Genomic DNA, 6,204 nt, shown 5'->3' on the forward strand with positions numbered 1-6,204 from the left:
TCCTACCCTTTGATACCTATTTTAATAATTTCCGTTGTTGAAATTAAGATCTCTCTTATGTGTAAATTAGAAGGGAAAAGCTTGTTTCAGTAATGTCAAGATCTTGTAATGTCAGATGCTTTGAAGTTTGAACTCTCAGCACTGAATGCAAAATCAGCTACATCTTAGCACTATTAAAGCCAACACAGTTCATAGATGTCCTGGATTTTAATTTAATTGAAATAGGCTATCGGTTTTGCATGCTTTGTGACTAGGATCATATGAGAAAAAACTGTAATCTATGACTGTCTACACTGCAGATACAATCATGTCAAATAACCAAGCTACTCTGGGGGAGACAGTTCAGATCCAGTTGGATCCAATCCAAATTAATTGGAATCATGTCTGTAACAGGTTTAATCAGGTAATCGTGTCTGTAACAGGGACAACTTTGTTTTTATCATGTTGCTGATGTGGTTGTACTTGTGCAGACAGACCCTGAACATATTGCATCTCAGTGTCTCACACAGTAACCTGCACAAGATGTAAATTACAGAAGATGACCAACAGCAGAGGATCTGGACAGCTCTATCATTTTAGAGCAAGCCTTGAATTCCTTCAAAGGCAAGAACAAAATAAAGTTCTCAGATCCACAACAAGGATGAAATTAAATACCATGTACAAAGCCTTTGGGCAAGGGAAGGATGCAGGGATTCGAAAGAGATCAAATCCCCACATAGCTCAGAAGCAGGATGTGGGGCAGCTATGTAGCCCTCCATGACTTTTATTCCACAACTCCAATGTACCACCTGTGTAGAGTTCTGTGATTGTAGGATCTTTGTGATCACTGACCCACCCCCAAATCCATGCCTCCCTCCTCATTTGTCCAGCCCACAGTGCTTCCTCCATACTGGCCTAAGTAAAGTAGAACCCAGATCTAACACGTGAAAGGACACAGAGTTTTCCACACAGTCATTAAACAACTGTCCATCTGCAGAGCACTGGAATGGCATAAGAAGCTTTTCAGAGTTTTTATGCTACTGAGTAAATTTCACCCAAATACAGCTGAGAATGACCAAAAAGCCAATGGAATACAGAGAATGAGATACTAACAACAAGAAAATCCCTAAATGATAAGAGATCTTTATTAGCAAAGCATAATAAACATAGCTTTATTTATTAAATTAAAAGAACTAATAGTTTCTCATTTCATTTCTAATTTGATATTCTCACAGTGCTTGACAATAAAGATGCTTTTATCTTTTTCTTTTTAAGATAAGCATTGATCTTTCCTGTGTTTAAAATGGAGCTAAGACTAATGCAAATTATTTTGTTCATTATGCAACAGTTGTACCCAATCACAAAGCAGGGCTCCTGTCACATTGTGCATCAGTCAAATCACAACACTGCTGTGCTGAATAAAAGATGGTGAGGATATCATTACTGCATCACTTCTCACTGTTGCTGTTTTGTACTTGGGCAGAGTGGATGGGATCCATTCATATGGTATCTCAAAATAATCTTTCAAAAAGTTCTACATCTGGACCTTTCTTCCTGCAGATGTCCTTTGAAGCTCCCTATCATTCTTGTGGTTGATCAACAGTAGACTTTCAGTCATCTTTTATCAAATGAATTAACCCAAGGAAGTCAATTCTAGTGTAGACACTACGGCTGTATCTACACTGGCCGCCTATTACGAAATAAGCATGCAAATGTAGCACTTGGGAAGAGGCAAATGCGCGGGGGATTTAAATATCCCCCGCGGCATCTGCATTTTCATGGCCGCCGCTTTTTTCCGGCTTGGAGATAAGCCGGAGAAAAGCGTCCAGACTGGCGCGATCCTCCGGAATAAAGCCCTATTCCGGAGGATCTCTTATTCCTACTTGAATAGGGCTTTATTCTGGAGGATCGTGCCAGGCTGGATGCTTTTCTCCGGCTTATCTCCAAGCCGGAAAAAAGCGGCGGCCATGAAAATGCAAATGCCGCGGGGGATATTTAAATCTCCCGCACATTTGCTTCTTCCCAAGTGCTACATTTGCATGCCTATTCCGTAATAGGGGCCAATGTAGATGTAGCTACATGTTGGCTGCGTCTAGACTGGCAAGTTTTTCTGCAAAAGCAAGTGCTTTTGCGGAAAACCTTGCCAGCTGTCTACACTTGCCGCTTTGAATTTGCGCAAGAACACTGACGATCTAATGTAAGATTGTCAGTGTTCTTCCGCAAATACAATGACTCTCCCATTCGGGAAAAAGCCCTCTTGCGCAAATGCTTTTGTGCAAGAGGGCCAGTGTAGACAGCTGAGAACCGTTTTGCACAAAAAAGCCCTGATGGCGAAAATGGCGATCAGGGCTTTCTTGCACAAAACCGTGTCTAGATTGGCACAGACGCTTTTCCGTAAAAAGTGCTTTTGCGCAAAAGCATCTGTGCCAATCTAGACGCTCTTTTCCACAAATGCTTTTAACGGAAAAAGCATTTGCGGAAAATCATGCCAGTCTAGATGCAGTCAAAGTGTTTGTTGTTACCCGTGTTTAACCCTGGGCAGTCTAGATTTAACTATATGCTAAAACATGAGTTTCCTTGCAACTGCAATGTGTTTGGATTGAAGAGTTTAGGAAACTCCATTTGAGAGAACAGGATTTGTGCATTTCATTTTCTACTAATGAAATGATGGACTTAATATGAGCATGTGTTGTCTGGGGGGGTGCAAGGCAGTACAAGATGCACATTTCTCTGTGAAAGTCTGGGACAGGGAGTTTGCTGATGATGCACTCAGTGTAATTCATGAGTGACTGCAGGGCTACTCAACACATGGCCCATGGCTGGTTTGTTTGCAGCCCATGGTGCAGTTTGGGTTTATGCAGGGCTCAACACTCAGCCCACGGGTGGGAGCCAAAACAAAAAAGTAGTCAATATAATTGTCTTCTGTTGATATGTGTTTTAGTAGTTAAATTCCTGGACTGTTATTGCTCATTAAAAGTGCTGTCATATGGGTGGAAATCAGATAATATTGCATTTTATTAATATCGGCAGAACTGACTTAAATGGAGCCTGTGTGTAGTGTAGTCTTGCCTTAGTCTTTGTATTCATGCCTGTCAGTGTGAAATAAGCTATTTGCATATATATATTTGCATGTATATGCAACTACATTTAAGTTGTGGTCCTCAGCATGTGCTGTGAGTATCATTGTGGCCCCCGGGGCTTCCAAAGTTTAGCAGCCCTGGTCTATAGCACTCTTACAATATAGCTGAGAGTGACTTGCATGCTGAAGCTGTGTGAGTAAATCAGGAGTTGCTCTCACAGTGAAGCAAGGTAAAGACACCCCAGGTTGGAGACTCAAAGGGACAAATTGACAATTAGTCCAGATTATAATGGATAATGTCACCACTACCTCCTTACCTTGCTGAGAGTTGTGGTAATAAATTCATTATCGTGTGTGAAGCAATCAGACATTATAGCAATAAGCACCATAGAAAAGTTTGTGAGGAAATTAATAATTCTGTTTTCAGAGCAAAGTTTGAATATTGTGCTGTAAATAAAACAATAGTCACTGAACAACAAGGAGAAAAGAAAATATTGAATAACTTCTATAATACAATGGTTTCTGGGAACACAGCTGAGAGGACAACTCAGGGCAAATTGCTTAGAAACAGGGCTACTTACAGCCCAAGACTGTAGGGCACACCAACACAGTCACAAAGAGCACTTCTGCTTGCCACACTGGCCAGCAAGAAGTCACTTAAGCAATCCCCTTAGACACTCCAGCTTTTCCTGTGACACAACCAGTACCACACATTACATGGATAAGAGGTTATGAAAACAAATCTCACCAAATCCAAACAGGTTCTTCTAATCCGAAAAGACCAGGCACATTCCCAGGTCAATTTATACCTTAGATCTTCACTGTGCCAATCCTTTAGAATCTAAAATCTAGAGGTATATTAATAAAAGAAAGAAAAAGTTGAGAATAAAATTGTTAAAAGAAATTTTATATACACCCATTACAAAGTTCCTGGTTCAGGCTTTTAGCAGAGATGGAATAAACTGTTATCTCAAAAGTCTCTGGAGTACATTCTTTGTCAGGATGGTCATCAGTTGTTCTGGGCCCTTTGGTCATAGCAAAGATGCTTCTGAAATGTTGAGCTGGAATGAAGACAAAGGTGGATGGATGAACCTCTAGGTTTTATAATCTTGCCCATGTGGAGAGAATTCCACTGTTCTTGCTGTGTGAAGGTACTTCACAAAACTGAGTTTGTCACATGCAGGGCTGGACCAAGCCATTCCAGCGCCCCGGGCAGACAGTTTAATTGCGCCCCAGGTTGGGGGAGGGCGCATGCGCAGCCCCACCCCTGCATCAGCACGGGGTGGAGGGCACATGCACAGCCCCGCCTCTGCTCGGCACATGGGGGAGAATGCACAGAGCTGGCGGCGGCAGGATGCATGTGCCGCTGGCGTGCAGCCTGGGGCCACCTGGGGCAGGGCGAGCCTGGCCGTGCAGGGCCCCACAGGCGCGGGAGAAGGGCGCTGCTGGCCGGCGCTGCGGGGGTTAACGCAGCCCCCGCCCCAGGCGACCGCTGCAGGGTGGCTGCTGGGAGCTGCTGCAGCCCACGATCCAGGAGCCAGGCGTGCGGCGCCTGATGGCAGCTATAAGGGGCGCTGCATGTCCCTTACAGCTGACATCAGGTGCCCCCCATAGGCTGGCGCCCCAGGCAGCTGCCCGGCTAGCCAATGCCTTAATCCACCCCTGGTCACAAGAGCAAGTCACCTGTCCGTGTCCTTTTTAGGCAAGCTGCCTACCTGCTTGACTGCAAATTTACAGCAGAATTCCTCAGTTGTGTATTGGCCACATTTATGGTTCATTGTTCATATTCACTTGACTATATGCACTTTCACAATAGGTGGGAGACTCCTGCTAATATCTCTCAGAAGCAAACATTTAAAATACAAGTACATAGCCAAAACTTATAACTTCACATATAAAAATCATACACACATATGAATAGTATAAACAGAATCACAAAATATAAACTTTCAATAGACACCTCACTTGACCTGCTTTGATACAAAATTTGGAGCACACTGCGGGGGTAAAAATATTCTGTATGTTCACATCAAAAATCCAGTAACATCACAACTTCTTATTAAGCTAATCCTGGCACTGACTGAGACATGATTCCTATGGAAAAACAGTATGTGATTTTGTAATTAAAAGATGTATCATAGTGCATGAACAAAATGGGAATAAATTAAAATTGCAGAGGCAAATGTGTGGCATTTCCTAAATTCTGTGTGTGTGTGTGTGAGAGAGAGAGAGATATGCTGTATTACTGGTACAAAACATTGTACTTTTCCCATTGTGCTCTGGAAAAAGCTTTGGCTCATTTCAACAGAATAGTGTAGTACTTTTTAAAAGACAGTAGGATTTCATCCACAAATATTTCCAAGTTCAAAGTAAAAAAATGTTTGGACTGTCTTTTAAAGCACTGTATTCTTTCAATATCATTCATTTTATAACTAACTACTTCCTCACTGAAGCTTTCCTGCTGTGACTTGTTCATAATGTACATGTCTCAAGTCCCAATCCTGTTCCCATTGAAGTTAAAGTGAGTTTTACTATTGACTTAACGGGTAGTGAAATCTGGTCCTAACTTTAGTATCAAAGATTTGAGAAACTCTGTATCTGAGTCAATGTGTGCGATGCTTACTGATTTATTTATGAAATTCCTGATTGCGGTGACAGAACCCACACAAAGGTCTTAAGGCTGCAGAACAAGGTTAATAGTGTGTCCTAACAGCAATATATACCAAGTGATAAAACAACTTCAAAATAAATAAAGAGGAAAAATACATTCCCAAGTGCTGTAAAATTATTGACTGTTTCAATAATACTTGCAAAACACGTCCCACATCTATGTATAAATGGTGGTAGGGAGAGACAATATAGAACCTACCTTATTGCCTCTAATCATGAAACCCGCTATCAGAAAGCCCCCATAGTGGAGAAAGGAGAGCTGAATAGGGTTTACTTCCTCTGCCCCCACTGAAATCCCCTATTAGAGCAACCCCAGTCTGAGGTGAGAAGTGGTGCTGGAACAATTTGTATAGTGAGGGTGCTGAGTAGGGGTGACTGGTAAGGAGAGCCACTGGCCACATAACTGATCCCCCTACCTTGGGAAAGGGCTGGGACAATCCTGCTCCACCTCAGCCTCTGCCTCTCCCTGCCCTTGC

Source organism: Pelodiscus sinensis, chromosome 1 (assembly GCF_049634645.1).
Source record: "Pelodiscus sinensis isolate JC-2024 chromosome 1, ASM4963464v1, whole genome shotgun sequence".
Taxonomy (NCBI): domain Eukaryota; kingdom Metazoa; phylum Chordata; order Testudines; family Trionychidae; genus Pelodiscus; species Pelodiscus sinensis.